The sequence below is a fragment of the Triticum aestivum genome, chromosome 4B, assembly GCF_018294505.1.
Source record: "Triticum aestivum cultivar Chinese Spring chromosome 4B, IWGSC CS RefSeq v2.1, whole genome shotgun sequence".
In the NCBI taxonomy this organism is placed as follows: Eukaryota; Viridiplantae; Streptophyta; class Magnoliopsida; order Poales; family Poaceae; genus Triticum; species Triticum aestivum.
The window spans coordinates 471,183,283-471,203,086 of NC_057804.1; positions in this window are offsets into that span (position 1 = coordinate 471,183,283).

Genomic DNA, 19,804 nt, shown 5'->3' on the forward strand with positions numbered 1-19,804 from the left:
ACAAATTCGCTCCGATCCAGTTTTCCCGACCCCAGCGGTTCTTCCGCCCTCCAAACCGGTAGTTCCGCTGAGCTACAGGACCGGTACTACCGCCCCCCCAAAGCGGTACTACCGCCCTTCCTAGGTTCAGCCTCGGCTGATTCACCGTTTTGCCCATAACTTCCACATCCGGAGTCCGATTTTCGCGTTCTTTAGCTCGTTGAGCAGCTATTGACATGCCCCATCCACCTAGATAGATTCCAACATCATTGGACAACATAAACTTTTCCAAACTTTGGCATCTTTGCCTAGGGCTTTCACCACATCATCCGCTATACCACCACCGATTTCCGCTACCACCATTTGTTTTGGTCTTTGAGATTTTGAGTTGTGGTTCCCGTGTCCTATTGTGTTTCGGCTATATAGGTACGGTTCGACGTCAACATCACCACCGCTAACCTCCATCGACTACTCATCATCGCCAAGGACAGTAACTTCGACGACATCTTTGTCATACCTTGCAATTGCATTGATAACCACATGGCCTTACTTTTGCGTAGCTTACCCATAGAGACTAGCCATTGAGTATTGTCGGCAACGTGACTTGTGCACATTAGTGATCATACTCCATAGCATACATACCATACCATAGTGGTGCATATCTTGGCATCTTTTGCAAGACTCACCCGTCGAGCAGAGACAAAAGTCGGCCTTAGTGATCCGACGGTGCCGAGTGGAAGGGTCGTCGCTCAACGAATAAAAGTTGTGTCACAAAGTTGTCATCGCATACACAATTACTATCTTGTTTCGTGAAGTTTTGCATGAGAAAAGAGCTCAAAAATGAAAGATCCACCCAAGCTTTTAAGCAAAGATGAAAGATAAGCAAAGAGCTCATAAGCAAGAACCATAGCATCATACTACATTAAGATTGTCATATCCGATCATCTAGGATCATAGCACCGAAATACCATACATATAGCATACTTGGGATAGAGTTCGTTGCATTTTTTCCTAGTAGGTTGTGCACAAGTTCTGTATCCGCCTATTGTGCAATCGTGCTAGCGTCTCTCGTGTATTGTGCAACAAGAGCATTTTCGTGGATTCCACATTTTGGCTCACTTTTGGTTTGCACAATCCCACTTATCTATTTGCGTGTGTGTTTCCGTGTAACATCTACTTGCTTGGTCTACTTGTTGCAGTTGCAAATTTGTGAATCTTTTCCAACATTATTGAAGCTCACTTACAATTGCATCAAATTTTACGCCACCATCCTAACCAAGCTCCACCATAAGCTTTTACTTGTGTAGGTGTGAGAACCAACAAGAATTGGTACCAATAGTGCTATTTCATTGTCCGCATTTGAGTGAACTTGATTCATCGTCAACATCGGTCAAGGTACATTTGGTATAAGTTCTTCTCCTTCTCCCACTCACCTTTTTGCTTGGAATAATGGATAGGCCAAGTACTTCTACCAACCCACTCTTCATCGAGCAAGACGATGACATGTCATCATTCGTCACCAAGAGCCACATCTTTGGTGCACAAAGAGCGTTGCATCAAGAGCAACAAGCAATGACCGACCACATTAACAACCTCGCCACTGACTTGCGACTCTACGAGCAATGTACCAAGGACTACTTCGACAACAAGCTCGACGCTCACAAGCAAGAGAACGATGCAAGGATGGACGAGATCCACGCCTTGTTGGTGAACCGTCCTCCTTCAACTTCTTCATACTCAAGACGAAGCCGCTCAAGTCGACACTCCGATGACACCTTCTCCGGCTCAAGTACACTGACATCAAACACTCTTCGACAAGCCGCGCGTCAAGACCGTCATGCATCTCGCAATCCGCTACATGACAAGCATTCACAAGAACAAGTCGACGAGCAAGAACTTCTTCCTCCACCACATCAAGTTGCCTTTGCTCAAGCTCAAGAACAACAACGTCAACATCGCCAAGAGGAAGAACGAGCGCGTCTACACCAAGAGGAACAAGACGCCGAGGCTCAACGTCTTCAACAACAACAACGTGAAGCACAAGCTCTTGAGGCGCAATGTGCCCTTCAAGAATCAAGTTGAGTTATCGCCAACCGCAATCGCGAACCGCACAATCAAGAGGAAGCCCTTCGAGAAGAAATCCAAGAGAGGAACTACCAACCGCGAGTGCAACTTCAAGTTCCTCAAGCTCATCCACAAGCTTGTCAAGCTCCACCTCAACCTCAAGTTCAAAAAGAGCAAGTTGATCATGGACTTCATCCATGCCAAGAGCAACATGAGGACGACTATCCTCCTCGTCAAGGACGTCATCATCACCATCGCCAACAACACAATGAAGAGCAATGCTACGGCAAGCTAAAATTCACCATGCCCAAGTTCAACGGAAGCAATGATCCCGAAGAGTACCTATCATGGGCATTGAAGGTCGACAAAATCTTTTGTTTGCACAACTATGAGGAAGAGAAGAAGATCGCTATGGCATCACTTGAGTTCCAAGACTATGTGCTCATATGGTGGGAACAAGTCCTTGAGCGCCGAGAAGCAAGAGGTGAACCTCCAATCACCACTTGGGTTCAAATGAAGGATGTCATGCGAGCACGTTTTGTGCCAACCTACTCCAACTCCTCAAGCAAGGAACAAAGAGTGTTGAAGAATACTACAAGGAAATGGAGATAGCCATGATTCGAGCCAATGTCACGGAAGATGATGAGCAAACTATGGCATATTTCTTGAATGGACTCAATCATCCCATCAAGAAGATTGCCAACTTCCAACCATACTCCAACCTCATTGAGCTCGTGCATCAAGCTACCAAGGCGGAACGCCAAGTGCATGATGACTTCAAGTATGCCAAGTACTCATCCAAGACCTACGGCTTCTCCAACAACCAAGCTCCAACGACTCTTCCAACCTCAACCTCAACCAAGCCATCTACAACCAACGACGACAAGTCAAGTTACAAGAAAGCTTAGACAAGCTCAAGTCGTCTTCCTCCTACTACAAGCAACTTCAAGCCGCGTGCTTCATCATCTACTCCAACCTATGAGACCGTCAAGACAAGATCCTTCAAGTGTTTCACTTGCGACAACCGAGGCCACAAGTCCTATGAATGTACAAACAAGCGCACCATGATCCTCAATGATGATGGAACCTATGACTCCATGAGTGACGAGGAGATGGAAGTGTTGGGGAACGTTGCAGAAGATAAAAAATTTCCTACGGTTTCACCAAGATCCATCTATGAGTTCATCTAAGCAACGAGTCATGGGAGAGAGATTGCATCTACATACCACTTGTAGATCGCGTGCGGAAGCGTTCAAGAGAACGGTGATGATGGAGTCGTACTCGCCGTGATTCAAATCACCGATGACCAAGTGCCCAACGGACAGCACCTTCGCGTTCAACACACGTACGGAGCAGATGACGTATCCTCCTTCTTGATCCAGCAAGGGGGAAGGAGAGGTTGATGATGATCTAGCAGCACGACGACGTGGTGGTGGATGCAGCAGAACTCCGGCAGGGCTTCGCCAAGCTGCTGCGGGAGGAGGACGAGGTGTAGCAGGGGGAGGGAGGCGCCAAGACTTGGGTGCGGCTGCCCTCCCCCCTGCCCTCCTTTATATAGGCCCCCAGGGGGGGCGCCGGCCCTGGGAGATGCAATCTCCCAAGGGGGGCAGCGGCCAGGGGGTTGGAGTGCCCCCCAAGGCAAGTGGTGCGCCCCCCCCCCCCCCACCTAGGGTTTCCAACCCTAGGCGCAGGGGGGCCCAAGGGGGGCGCACCAGCCCACTAGGGGCTGGTTCCCCTCCCACTTCAGCCCACGGGGCCCTCCGGGATAGGTGGCCCCACCCGGTGGACCCCCGGGACCCTTCCGGTGGTCCCGGTACAATACCTGGTGACCCCGAAACTTTCCCGATGGCCGAAACAGCACTTCCTATATATAATTCTTTACCTCCGGACCATTCCGAAACTCCTCGTGACGTCCGGGATCTCATCCGGGACTTCGAAAAACATTCGGTTTGCTGCATACTCATATTCATACAACCCTAGCGTCACCGAACCTTAAGTGTGTAGACCCTACGGGTTCGGGAGACATGTAGACATGACCGAGATGGCTCTCCGGTCAATAACCAACAGCGGGATCTGGATACCCATGTTGGCTCCCACATACTCCTCGATGATCTCATCAGATGAACCACGATGTCGAGGATTCAAGCAACCCCGTATACTATTCCCTTTGTCAGACGGTATGTTACTTGCCCGAGACTCGATCGTCGGTATCCCAATACCTCGTTCAGTCTTGTTACCGGCAAGTCACTTTACTCGTACCATAATGCATGATCCCGTGACCAGACACTTGGTCACTTTGAGCTCATTATGATGATGCACTACCGAGTGGGCCCAGTGATACCTCTCCGTTATACAAAGTGACAAATCCCAGTCTCGATCCGTGTCAACCCAACAGACACTTTCGGAGATACCTGTAGTGCACCTTTATAGTCACCCAGTTACGTTGTGATGTTTGGTACACCCAAAGCACTCCTACTGTATCCGGGAGTTACACGATCTCATGGTCTAAGGAAAAGATACTTGACATTGGAAAAGCTCTAGCAAAACGAACTACACGATCTTGTGCTATGCTTAGGATTGGGTCTTGTCCATCACATCATTCTCCTAATGATGTGATCCCGTTATCAACGACATCTAATGTCCCTAGTCAGGAAACCATGACTATTTGTTGATCAACGAGCTAGTCAACTAGAGGCTCACTAGGGACGTATTGTGGTCTATGTATTCACACGTGTATTATGATTTCTGGATAATACAATTATAGCATGAATAAAGACAATTATCATGAACAAGGAAATATAATAATAATCCTTTTATTATTGCCTCTAGGGCATATTTCCAACAGTCTCCCACTTGCACTAGAGTCAATAATCCAGTTACATTGTGATGAATCGAACACCCATAGAGTTCTGGTGTTGATCATGTTTTGCTCACGAGAGAGGTTTAGTCAACGGATCTGCGACATTCAGATCCGTATGTACTTTGCAAATATCTATGTCTCCATCTTGAACATTTTCACGGATGGAGTTGAAACGACGCTTGATGTGCCTGGTCTTCTTGTGAAACCTGAGATCCTTGACAAGGGCAATAGCTCCAGTGTTGTCACAGAAGAGTTTGATCGGCCCCGACGCATTGGGTATGACTCCTAGGTCGGTGATGAACTCCTTCACCCAAATAGCTTCATGCGCTGCCTCCGAGGCTGCCATGTACTCCGCTTCACATGTAGATCCCGCCACGACGCTCTGCTTGCAGCTGCACCAGCTTACTGCTCCACCATTCAACATATACACGTATCCGGTTTGTGACTTAGAGTCATCCAGATCTGTGTTGAAGCTAGCATCGACATAACCCTTTACGGCGAGCTCTTCGTCACCTCCATAAATGAGAAACATGTCCTTTGTCCTTTTCAGGTACTTTAGGATATTCTTGACCGTTGTCCAGTGTTCCTTGCCGGGATTACTTTGGTACCTTCCTACCAAACTCACGGCAAGGTTTACATCAGGTCTGGTACATAGCATGGCATACATAATAGATCCTATGGCTGAAGCATAGGGGATGACACTCATCTCTTCTTTATCTTTTGCCGTGGTCGGGCATTGAGCCGAGCTCAATCTCACACCTTGCAATACAGGCAAGAAACCCTTCTTGGACTGATCCATTTTGAACTTCTTCAAAATCTTATCAAGGTATGTGCTTTGTGAAAGACATATGAGGCGTCTTGATCTATCCCTATAGATCTTGATGCCTGTAAGCAGCTTCTCCAAGGTCCTTCATTGAAAAACACTTATTCAAGTAGGCCTTAATGCTGTCCAAAAGTTCTATTTCCCATCAAAAGTATGTCATCTACATATAATATGAGAAATGCTACAGAGCTCCCACTCACTTTCTTGTAAACGCAGGCTTCTCCATAAGTCTGCATAAACCCAAACGCCTTGATCATCTCATCAAAGCGAATGTTCCAACTCCGAGATGCTTGCACCAGCCCATAAATGGATCGCTGGAGCTTGCATACTTTGTTAGCATTCTTAGGATCGACAAAACCCTCCGGCTGCATCATATACACTTCTTCCTTAAGATGCCCGTTAAGGAATGCCGTTTTGACGTCCATCTGCCATATCTCATAATCATAGTATGCGGCAATTGCTAACATAATTCGGACGGACTTCAGCTTTGCTACGGGAGAGAATGTCTCATCGTAGTCAACCCCTTGAACTTGTCGATAACCCTTAGCGACAAGTCGAGCTTTATAGACGGTAATATTACCATCCGCGTCCGTCTTATTCTTAAAGATCCATTTGTTTTCTATCGCTCGCCGATCATCGGGCAAGTCAGTCAAAGTCCATACTTTGTTTTCATACATGGATTCTATCTCGGATTGCATGGCTTCAAGCCATTTGTTGGAATCTGGGCCCGCTGTCGCTTCTTCATAGTTCGAAGGTTCACCGTTGTCTAACAACATGATTTCCAGGACAGGGTTGCCATACCACTCTGGTGTGGAACGTGTCCTTGTGGACCTACGAGGTTCTGTAGCAACTTGATCCGAAGTACCTTGATCATCATCATTAATTTCCTCTCCAGTTGATGTAGGCACCACAGGAACATTTTCCTCGGCTGTACTACTTTCCGGTTCAAGAGGTAGTACTTCATCGAGTTCTACTTTCCTCCCACTTACTTCTTTCGAGAGAAACTCTTTTTCCAGAAAGGATCCGTTCTTGGCAACAAAGGTCTTGCCCTCGGATCTTAAGTAGAAGGTATACCCAATGGTTTCCTTGGGGTATCCTATGAAGATGCACTTTTCCGACTTGGGTTCGAGCTTTTCAGGTTGTAATTTCTTGACATAAGCATCGCATCCCCAAACTTTTAGAAATGACAGCTTAGGTTTCTTCCCAAACCATAATTCATACGGTGTCGTCTCAACGGATTTAGACGGTGCCCTATTTAAAGTGAATGTAGCTGTCTCTAGAGCGTATCCCCAAAATGATAGCGGTAAATAGGTAAGAGACATCATAGACCGCACCATGTCCAATAGAGTGCGATTACGATGTTTGGACACACCGTTACGCTGAGGTGTTCCAGGCAGCGTGAGTTGTGAAACGATTCCACATTTCCTTAAGTGTGTACCAAATTCGTGACTTAAGTATTCTCCTCCACGATCTGATCGTAGGAACTTTATCTTTTGATTCTCTACCTCATTCTGAAATTCCTTGAACTTTTCAAAGGTCTCAGACTCGTGTTTCATCAAGTAAACATACCCATATCTACTCAAGTCATCAGTGAGAGTGAGAACATAACGATATCCTCCGCGAGCCTCAACGCTCATTGGACCGCATACATCGGTATGTATGATTTCCAACAAGTTGGTTGCTCGCTCCATTGTTCCGGAGAACGGAGTCTTGGTCATTTTGCCCATGAGGCATGGTTCGCATGTGTCAAATGATTCATAATCGAGAGACTCTAAAAGTCCATCAGCATGGAGCTTCTTCATGCGCTTGACACCAATGTGACCAAGGCGGCAGTGCCACAAGTATGTGGGACTATCGTTATCAACTTTACATCTTTTGGTATTCACGCTATGAATATGTGTAACATTACGTTCGAGATTCATTAAGAATAAACCATTGACCATCGGGGCATGACCATAAAACATATCTCTCATATAAATAGAACAACCATTATTCTCGGATTTAAATGAGTAGCCATCTCGTATTAAACGAGATCCAGATACAATGTTCATGCTCAAACTTGGCACTAAATAACAATTATTGAGGTTCATAACTAATCCCGTGGGTAAATGTAGAGGTAGCGTGCCGACGGCGATCACATCGACCTTGGAACCATTCCCGACGCGCATCGTCACCTCGTACTTCGCCAGTCTCCGCTTATTCCGCAGCTCCTGCTGTGAGTTACAAATATGAGCAACGGCACCGGTATCAAATACCCAAGAGTTACTACGAGTACTGGTAAGGTACACATCAATTACATGTATATCAAATATACCTTTAGTGTTGTCGGCCTTCTTGTCCGCTAAGTATTTGGGGCAGTTCCACTTCCAGTGACCCTTCCCCTTGCAATAAAAGCACTTAGTCTCAGGCTTGGGTCCATTCTTTGACTTCTTCCCGGCAGCTGGCTTACCGGGCGCGGCAACATCTTTGCCGTCCTTCTTGAAGTTCTTCTTACCCTTGCCCTTTTTAAACTTAGTGGTCTTATTGACCATCAACACTTGATGCTCTTTCTTGATTTCAACCTCTGCTGATTTCAGCATTGAAAATACTTCAGGAATGGTCTTCACCATCCCCTGCATATTATAGTTCAACACAAAGCTCTTGTAGCTCGGTGGGAGCGACTGAAGGATTCTGTCAATGACTGCCTCGTCCGGGAGGTTGATCTCCAGCTGGGCCAGGCGGTTGTGCAACCCAGACATTTTGAGTATGTGCTCACTAACAGAACTGTTTTCCTCCATCTTACAACTATAGAACTTGTCGGAGACTTCATATCTCTCGACCCGGGCATGAGCTTGAAAAACCACTTTCAGCTCCTCGAACATCTCATATGCTCTGTGTTTCTCAAAACGCTTTTGGAGCCCCGGTTCTAAGCTGTAAAGCATGCCGCATTGAACGAGGGAGTAATCATCAGCACGTGACTGCCAAACGTTCATAACATCTTGGTTCTCTGGGATGGGTGCTTCACCTAGCGGTTCATCTAGGACATATGCTTTCTTGGCTGCTATGATGATGATCCTCAGGTTCCGGACCCAGTCCGAATAGTTGCTGCCATCATCTTTTAGCTTGGTTTTCTCTAGGAACACGTTGAAGTTCATGTTGACATGAGCGTTGGCCATTTGATCTACAAGACATATTTTGCAAAGATTTTAGACTAAGTTCATGACAATAAGTTCATCTAATCAAATTATTTAATGAACTCCCACTCAGATTGACATCCCTCTAGTCATTTAAGTGTTACACGATCCGAGTCGACTAGGCCGTGTCCGATCATCACGTGAGACGGACTAGTCATCATCGGTGAACATCTCCATGGTGATCGTATCTTCCATACGACTCATGTTCGACCTTTCGGTCTCTTGTGTTCTGAGGCCATGTCTGTACATGCTAGGCTCGTCAAGTTAACCATAAGTGTTCTGCATGTGTAAATCTGTCTTACACCCATTGTATGTGAACGTAAGGATCTATCACACCCGATCATCACGTGGTGCTTCGAAACGACGAACTTTAGCAACGGTGCACAGTTAGGGGGAAGACTTTCTTGAAATTATTATAAGGGATCATCTTATTTACTACCGCCGTTCTAAGTAAACAAGATGCATAAAACATAATAAACATCACATGCAATTATATAGTAGTGACATGATATGGCCAATATCATATAGCTCCTTTGATCTCCATCTTCGGGGCTCCATGATCATCTTCGTCACCGGCATGACACCATGATCTCCATCATCATGATCTCCATCATTGTGTCTTCATGAAGTTGTCACGCCAACGACTACTTCTACTTCTATGGCTAACGCGTTTAGCAATAAAGTAAAGTAATTTACATGGCGTTCTTCAATGACACGCAGGTCATACAAAAATAAAGACAACTCCTATGGCTCCTGCCGGTTGTCATACTCATCGACATGCAAGTCGTGATTCCTATTACAAGAACATGATCTCATACATCACAATATATCATTCATCATTCATCACAACTTCTGGCCATATCACATCACATGACAATTGCTGCAAAAACAAGTTAGACGTCCTCTAATTGTTGTTGCATCTTTTACGTGGCTGCAATTGGGTTCTAGCAAGAACGTTTTCTTACCTATGAATAACCACAACGTGATTTTGTCAACTTCTATTTACCCTTCATAAGGACCCTTTTCGTCGAATCCGCTCCAACTAAAGTAGGAGAGACAGACACCCGCTAGCCACCTTATGCAACTAGTGCATGTCAGTCGGTGGAACCTGTCTCACGTAAGCGTACGTGTAAGGTTGGTCCGGGCCGCTTCATCCCACAATACCACTGAAGCAAGAAAAGACTAGTAGTGGCAAGCAAGTTGACAAGATCTACGCCCACAACAAATTTGTGTTCTACTCGTGCAATAGAGAACTACGCATAGACCTAGCTCATGATGCCACTATTGGGGAACGTTGCAGAAAATAAAAAATTTCCTACGGTTTCACCAAGATCCATCTATGAGTTCATCTAAGCAACGAGTCATGGGAGAGAGATTGCATCTACATACCACTTGTAGATCGCGTGCGGAAGCGTTCAAGAGAACGGTGATGATGGAGTCGTACTCGCCGTGATTCAAATCACCGATGACCAAGTGCCGAACGGACAGCACCTCCGCGTTCAACACACGTACGGAGCGGATGACGTCTCCTCCTTCTTGATCCACCAAGGGGGAAGGAGAGGTTGATGATGATCCAGCAGCACGACGGCGTGGTGGTGGATGCAGCAGAACTCCGGCAGGGCTTCGCCAAGCTGCTGCGGGAGGAGGACGAGGTGTAGCAGGGGGAGGGAGGCGCCAAGACTTGGGTGCGGCTGCCCTCCCCCCTGCCCTCCTTTATATAGGCCCCCAGGGGGGGCGCCGGCCCTGGGAGATGCAATCTCCCAAGGAGGGCGGCGGCCAGGGGGGGTTGGAGTGCCCCCCAAGGCAAGTGGTGCGCCCCCCCCACCTAGGGTTTCCAACCCTAGGCGCAGGGGGGCCCAAGGGGGGCGCACCAGCCCACTAGGGGCTGGTTCCCCTCCCACTTCAGCCCACGGGGCCCTCCGGGATAGGTGGCCCCACCCGGTGGACCCCCGGGACCCTTCCGGTGGTCCCGGTACAATACCGGGTGACCCCGAAACTTTCCCGATGGCCGAAACAGCACTTCCTATATATAATTCTTTACCTCCGGACCATTCCGAAACTCCTCGTGACGTCCGGGATCTCATCTGGGACTCCGAACAACATTCGGTTTGCTGCATACTCATATTCATACAACCCTAGCGTCACCGAACCTTAAGTGTGTAGACCCTACGGGTTCGGGAGACATGTAGACATGACCGAGACGGCTCTCCGGTCAATAACCAACAGCGGGATCTGGATACCCATGTTGGCTCCCACATACTCCTCGATGATCTCATCGGATGAACCACGATGTCGAGGATTCAAGCAACCCCGTATACTATTCCCTTTGTCAGACGGTATGTTACTTGCCCGAGACTCGATCGTCGGTATCCCAATACCTCGTTCAGTCTCGTTACCGGCAAGTCACTTTACTCGTACCGTAATGCATGATCCCGTGACCAGACACTTGGTCACTTTGAGCTCATTATGATGATGCACTACCGAGTGGGCCCAGTGATACCTCTCCGTTATACGGAGTGACAAATCCCAGTCTCGATCTGTGTCAACCCAACAGACACTTTTGGAGATACCTGTAGTGCACCTTTATAGTCACCCAGCTACGTTGTGACGTTTGGTACACCCAAAGCACTCCTACGGTATCCGGGAGTTACACGATCTCATGGTCTAAGGAAAAGATACTTGACATTGGAAAAGCTCTAGCAAAACGAACTACACGATCTTGTGCTATGCTTAGGATTGGGTCTTGTCCATCACATCATTCTCCTAATGATGTGATCCCGTTATCAACGACATCTAATGTCCATAGTCAGGAAACCATGACTATCTGTTGATCAACGAGCTAGTCAATTAGAGGCTCACTAGGGACGTATTGTGGTCTATGTATTCACACGTGTATTACGATTTCCGGATAATACAATTATATCATGAATAAAGACAATTATCATGAACAAGGAAATATAATAATAATCCTTTTATTATTGCCTCTAGGGCATATTTCCAACAGGAAGCCCTTGAGCAAGTGGCCATGCACCGGTGAGTGAACGAGGATGAAGATGATCAAGTCTTTTGTGATGAGGATTCGAGCCCCGCTCTCGTTATCTCCAAAGTCTTGACTCTTCAACATCAACAAGAGGAAGATCAACGATGCCACATCTTCCACACAAAGGCCGGCATCAATGGAAGGTCCATCAAGGTCATCATCGATGGAGGTAGTTGTCACAACTTGGCAAGTGACGAGCTATGCTCCAAGCTTCAATTGGTCAAGATGAAGCACCCACATCCATACAAAGTCCAATGGCTAAGTGACTCCATCACTATACAAGTTGAGAATACGGTCCAAGTCTCCTTCAAAATTGGTGCATATGAGGACACTTTGGAGTGTGATGTCATCTCGATGTCCGTTTGCCACCTCCTCCTGGGTAGGCCTTGGCAATTTGACCGTGGTGTCATCCACAACGGGCGTACCAATCACTATAGCTTCAAGATGAAAGGAAAGGAGTATGTGCTACGATCTATGTCTCCTAGTCAAGTGATTGCCGACAAGCAAGCCACCCATCATGGAGAGAAGAGTGAGAAAGTGATTCACCAAAAAGTGAGTAAGAGCCATAAGCCAAACTTGAGCGCCTCTTCGCCTAGAGAGAAAAACCTAGTCCTAATTGCCACCAAAAGTGAGATGAGAGAAGTGTGTGAGAACCCATCAAGTGTTATGCACTTTGTCCTTGTGTGCAAGGATGGGGACCCAAAATCTAACACCTATCATGATCTACCTTTAGTGTTTCAATCTCTTTTGCAGGAATTCCAAGATATTTTCCCCGATGAGCTACCTTTGGGTCTACCTCCTCTACAAGGCATTGAGCATCGAATCGACCTCATCCCCGGAGAGCCCCTACCAAACAAAGCTCCATACCGCGTCAACCCCGAAGAAACTAAGGAGATCCAATGACAAGTACAACAACTAATCGACAATGGTCATGTACGTGAGAGCCTAAGTCCTTGTGCCGTTCCGGTTATATTTGTCCCTAAGCAAGATGTAAGTTATCGCATGTGTTCCGATTGTAGACCCATCAATGCTATTACCATTCGTTACAGGCATCCCATTCCTTGCCTAGATGATATGCTTGATGAACTTAGCGGTGCCGCCTTTTTCTCAAAAATTGATCTTAAGAGTGGCTATTATGAAATCCGCATACAAGAGGTGATGAATGGAAACCGCTTTTCAAAACCAAATTTGGGTTGTACGAGTGGTTGGTTATGCCTATGGGGTTATCGGAAGCTACCGGAACTTTCATGCGTCTTATGCATTTTGTGCTTCGACCTTATATTGGAGTGTTTGTTGTGGTTTACTTTGATGATATTCTTGTGTTTAGCAAATCCATGAAAGAGCATCTAAAGCATGTTAGGGCTGTTTTGCAAACGCTTCGCAAGGAATGGCTTTATGCCAACATGAAAAAGTGCATGTTTCGTGTTGACAAACTTGTTTTCTTGGGTTTTGTCATTTCTTCCAAGGGTGTCCATGTTGATGAATCTAAAATTGAAGCAATTAAAACTTGGTCCCAACCCACCAATTTGCAACAAGTGCGTAGCTTTCTTGGCCTTGCGGGCTTTTATTGTCTCTTCGTGAAAGACTTTAGCACTATTGCCACTCCTTTGCATGCCTTGAGTAAGAAGAATCCTCCTTTTGTTTGGGGATCTTTGAAATCTACCACTTTTGATGAACTTAAGTCTTTACTTACTCATGCTCCGATTCTTGCTTTGCCCAACTTTGACAAAACTTTTGAGGTTCATTGTGATGCAAGTGGTACCGGAATTGGCAGAGTTTTGATGCAAGAAATACGAGTCATTGCTTATTTTAGTGAAAAACTATCCGGTGCTCAACTTAACTATCCCATCTATGACAAAGAATTGTATGCTTTAATGCGTGCGCTACATGTTTGGGAACATTATCTTAGACCTCATGAGTTTGTCATCCATGCCGATCATGAAACGCGTACTTAAAAGGTCAAACTAAGTTGAACAAGCATCATGCCAAATGGAGTGAATTTATCGAATCTTTCCCCTATGTGATCAAGTACATTAAGGGTAAGGAAAATGTAGTTGCGAATGCACTTTAACGCATATGCACGCTTGTCACTAAACTTGAGTTGAATGTTATTGGCTTTGAGCACATAAAAGACTTGTACGCTAATGACCCATCTTTTGCTATTCCTTATGCTAAGTGTTTGACTCATACATCTTGGGAACGATATTACATCAAGGATGCTTATCTCATGAGAGCTAACAAACTTTGCATTCCCGAGTCTTCTCTTCGTTTACTCCTTTTGCAAGAGGCTCATGGAGGCGGACTCATGGGACATTTTGGACGCAACAAGACATTTGCCACGCTCTCCAAGAACTACTTTTGGCCCAAGATGTTCCGCGACATCTCATGCTTCACCAACCAATGCTCTACATGTTGCAAAGCTAAGTCTAAAGCTCAATCCCATGGTCTTTATATGCCTCTGCCTATTCCTTATCAACCTTGGGAAGACATTAGCATGGATTTTGTACTTGGGTTGCCTAGAACTCAAAATGGAAAGGATTCCGTGTTTGTTGTTGTGGACCGATTTTCTAAGATGGCACATTTCATTCCTTGCAACAAGATAGACGATGCTTCACATGTCGACAATCTCTTTTGTAGGGAAATCTTGCGACTCCATGGAGTATCAAAGACAATCGTCTCCGACCACGATGTCAAGTTCTTGAGTTACTTTTGGAAGACGCTATGCGCCAAGCTCGGAATCAAGCTATTGTTCTCATCCGCATACCATCATCAAATCGACAGCCAAACAGAGGTGATGAACCATACGCTCTCCACTCTACTTTGCGTGTTGATCAAGAAGAACATCAAAGAATGGGAGGCGTGTCTACCCATCGCCGAGTACGCCTACAACCGTGCAAGACATTCGACTACCGGCAAGTCCCCCTTCAAGGTCGTCTACGGCTTCAACCCGTTGTCCCCATTGCACATTCTACCTCTTCCTCTACAAGAGCGCACCAACCTCGACGCAAGTGCACGCGCAAGCTACATCAAGAATATGCATAAGGATACAAGGCACACCATCGAGCGCCACGTATAACGACTCGCGACCAAGCTCAACATCAACAAGCAACCCATGATATTCAACATTGGAGATCTTGTGTGGCTACACCTTCAAAAGGAACGCTTCCCCAACGAACGCAAGTCCAAACTTTTACCACGAGCCAATGGACCCTTCAAGGTGCTTGCACGCTACAACAACAACGCCTACAAGATCGACATCCCACGTGACAAGTACTCCATGAGCGACATCTTCAACATCAACGATCTCTCCTCGTACCATGGTGATGAGGATTTCGATCCGAGGTCGGATCTTTCCCAAGGGAGGGGAGATGATGCGGAGCATCCTACGGTCATCCCCATGGACAATACTTCCACTACTCAAGCTCCAAGTGGACCCATGACAAGAGCTCGAGCACGTGCTATTCAATCCGAGGTTAACTCTCTCCTTGTTGAACTTCCCTTTGACCCACTTGAGACATGGCTACTACCTTAAACGAAGATGCTTTGTGTGCTTAGGTACCAAGAAAGCAACCAAGGAGAAGTTACAGTGCAAGATGAACATCAAGAGCATGTAGACGATCTGCCCAGCCCGGAAGGACCGGAACAACCGCCCAACTACCGCACGGGCGGAATAACCGGCCAGCTACCGCCCAACAACCGGCCCACCTTCTGTGATCGAGCGGAGCAATGCCAGTGCTGCACAGGTTGTATAGGTTTCTGCCAAAAGATCGGAACAACCGCCCCGACGACTGGAACAACCACTGCCCCTTCGGTGCACACCTCCAGATCCAGCGCCTGATCTTCCAGCGGAACTACCGCCCCCGCCTGACCGGTACTACCGCCCCGCTCGAGCTCCCAGCGGAACTACCGGCCACATGACCGGTACTACCGGCCTGCCTGCGCGCAGTGAAAGGGTTTTTTGCCCCATGTATCCTCTCCCACTTACCCCTTCGTGGCTTAGCACTATATATACTTGTCTCCTAGCTTTGTATTAGGGGTAGCATTGTGATAGCTCATTTGAGATAGAGCATTGCTCATCCGTACCGGATCTACTCCTCGTGGGGGACCGCACCTCTTCGGAGAAGATCCATCCGGATTCAAGGCCTCCATCCGGAGAAGACAAACAAGACCTCCTCACGGAGAAGAACGGTTACTCTTGTATCGTCCCTTGTTGACTTTGGATCTCGTGTTACTTTTGTGCCTCGATGATCTAGGACTTGTGTGATCAAATTCGTGTCGGTTGAGTGTTTCTCTTGTTTTCCCCTCATGTTTTCCCTCATGTTCTTCCGCGCATTCCTCGTGTTCCCCGTAGGATCCTCTCCAAACGTGAAAGATCGGCCCCATAGGGTTCCGCCCTACATCACCTTCCCCAACAATTATCGACGGTGGCGGTTCAAACACCACAGCCTCCACCGCCATCTTGCTCCCTGGCTGCTAACGCCATGCCCTCGCCACCACTACCATTAGGACCACGTCCAGATCTCGCCGACCATCTACACTCTCGAGCCCAATCCCCCCCCCCCTCACCAACCATCTGAAAAGAGTTATCAGGAAAACAAACAAGGATCTGCGGGCCGGTTGCTGTCGCCACACCGCAAATCGTTGAGGGAAGGTTGGGTTTGGTATATGTCGGATGATAAGGAGAAATGAGAGAAGGTGGGACATGAGTGACGACTGTCGGTAAAGGTAAGGGGAAATTCGTTCGCTCGCTTCCACTGACACATCGAACGACGTGAGGGAGTTGACGTGGACCTAACTTTGCTATTGGATCAGACGGCTAAAACAATGTTCGGTCTGAAAGTTTAGAAAACTAACGTCAGACTTTTATCGATTTGAAAACGAGAGGGTATGATAGCACCCAACAAGTTTCTTTGCCAACCTCAGTTGTCTTATAGTGCGGCTTTCTTGATGAGTCAACGATAATTTCAATGAGATCATCAAAAAATTAAAGAAAACAACTTTTGAAAGTTACCCTTTTTCTTTTCCATTTTAGGTGGTAAATGATACCTAGCAAGCATTATATTGATTCTTATACTTGGACTAAGATCTTTTTTGACACTTAGTACACAATTAGTTCCTTAATTGCTGATCATCTTTTTTGTGGGGAAATTGTTTGTTATCAACTACAAATATCCACCAAGACTATCTGCAGGTCCACTTTCATTTTCCACCTCCCGCTGCCGAAGTAGTAGGGAGGGGAACCACCGCCAGCGCGGCGGTGGAGATCTCGGCAGAGGACCTATCGCGTAGAGAGAGAGGAGAGGTTGAGAGGCGGTGGCTGGTTGCCAACATTTTTCTAGTTGGCCAGAGCAAATATAATGTACTCATACATAATTCATCTGCGTGCGTGCCCTTCACGTATACAACAGTATCCTACTACTCTTTGTCCTTTCGAAAGCCTGCCTCCAAGGCGCCAGACGAGCAGCCACCGCACAAAAGTGGACCTTCTTCCCCAGTCTCCTTCACGAAAGCATGCTAATTATTCGCAAAATAACAAGCATGCTAATTATCGTAGCCCGCTTTACAGGTGCATAGCGCAATACATACACACCGTACCTTCCCTGAAACGCTCCAAGACCCGGAGACCAGGGCCTGGTCACAGATCACGATGTGCAGCCCCCTTCTGACCCATGCTATCTCCCTACTTCTGTAATTTGATCTGTTCGTACCCATACAAACCTTCAATTCTTGTTTGGACGGCCCGGCGTCAAAACGCTGGCTTCGGCGCCCTGTTCAGGCTGCCTCATCGCTTGCAGCAAAATCTGCGATGCAATTGGTACTTTCCCATTCTATGTCAGGCTGTATGCCCCTTTGCTTTTTGCGTACGAACAGTCGAGCAGACGTCCCAACCACAACGCATGATTGACCAGCCTGGTCTATGTTCCTTCATGCTACCCGGCCAATCAAATTGACATGTTTAAGCACAAGGTTCAAATCACACGACAACCACTCTGTCAAATACGGAGTACTCCCTTTTTAGTGAACTAGTGATCTAAACGTTTTTATATTTCTTTACGGTACTAATGTAATTATCGCTTGTGTAACTATGCAGAGTGGAACCAGCCAGGCTTGACTTGGTCCACGCATCTTCTACCTCCGAAGGGCAGCACCATTGGGTGCGCCGATCCCTCCCTCCAGGGCATCTCCAGCCGCGCCCCAGGAAGGCCTCCCCAGGCGTTTTTTTCGTGCCGGCGCCGAAAAAACGGTCCAGTCGCGTCCCCAGAAGCCCGATTTTCGTTGGCTTGGGCCGAAAACAGCGCCGGCGGACCCAGCCCGAACCCGCCGCGCTGGGGGGCGCCCGGGGGCGCCGGGGCGAGCTGTTTTGGCGCGAAAAAGACGCGGGCCAGCCGCGTCAGCGACTCGGCGCCTCGTCTTCCCCCAACGGCCTCGGTTTCCCGCGGGGAATCAATGGCAAGGCTGCCGCCGGTCATCCTTGCCATTGATTCCTCACGGGCGGCGCTTCACGGGGCGGCGCGCCGACGCCTCCCTTCCCGCGCATGCGTACACACGGGCGCGGCCCGGCTATAAAAGCCAGCGGCCTCCACTCGCATGTGCCCAGACCAGTCCCCCCTCGCCGCCGTCCAACCCCTCCCTCTCCCTGCCTCTCCCGAGCGCCGCCCTCCGGCCCCTCCCTCTACCTCTCCCGAGCCCGCCCCGCCCCGCCGTTGCCATGGCAGAACGTTTCCCCGAAGACGAGGCGGGGCCAACGGCTTCGGTCGTCGTTCGCTCCGCGAACAGGAGTCCTGGCTCCTGTTCCAGGCGAACATCCCGGCGCCGCCGGACATGCGCGCCGGGCCATCGGGGTGGAGGCTCAGCGCCGGGGGAGTACCCATTCCCCCGTTGCCTGACGCCGTGGCGAAGCCGAAGTACTTCGCCGAGGAGGTCGAGATGGTGCGCGCGTCCCTCACCGATGCCCAACTCTCCCTCCCCCAGTACGCCGCCGACAACCATGCGGCCTGGGCGGCGTATTTCGAGCGCCGCCAGCAGCAGCGATTGGCGTCCACCAACGGCGCGCCGGTGGTCGGCGGCCGGCAGAACAGCGAGGGGCGCCACCTCTGGTGGGGCGTCCCCGGCCGCACACTCGAGGGCGTACTCACGTACCTCGAGGGCGGCAACGACCCGCCGTTGGCGTACCCCCCGGCGCAGCACCGACGCGTCGGTCCATGGGCGCCAAGGAGGTTCGGCTCCTTCTCCTCCTCTTCTTCCTCCCGATCCTCCTCGCACTCCTCCGGCACTCCGGTCCTGCTCGGCGTCAAGGCCGAGCCAGCGGCGGAGTCGCCGCTCGGCCGGCGCACTCGCAGCGCCGGCATCGTCATCAACGAGAGCGGCCGGCGCGCCTCGTCCTCGTTGGCTCCTCCGCGCTTCGTCAAGCCAAAGACGAAGCCGGGGCTGGCGCCGGTGAAGACGGAGCCGGGGCTTGCGCCGGTGAAGGCGGAGTTCGACGACGACGACGCGGCCCTAGAATGGGCGCGCCAGGACTCCATTGCGATGGAGAAGGCGCGCCGGGAGAAGGTGAAGGAGCGCCAGCGCGCCGCCCTGCGCCGCTTCGAAGAGCGCCGACGCGGCCGCGATGAAGACGAGGTCGTCGTCCTACGCGACAGCGACGACGACGACGACGACGCCAGTCCGCCATGGCGACGCCAGGTCCAGCAGGGGCGCCCGCGTCAAGGAGGAGAAGGCCGACGACGACGACGATGGCGGCGACGACTTCAGCGCCTTTCTTTTTTAGATTAGGTTAATGTCATGAAAATGGTGAATTTCGCCGAAATTTACCATGTTTAGACGAAATTTGCCATGTTTGACCGAAATTTAACTAGTTTTTATCA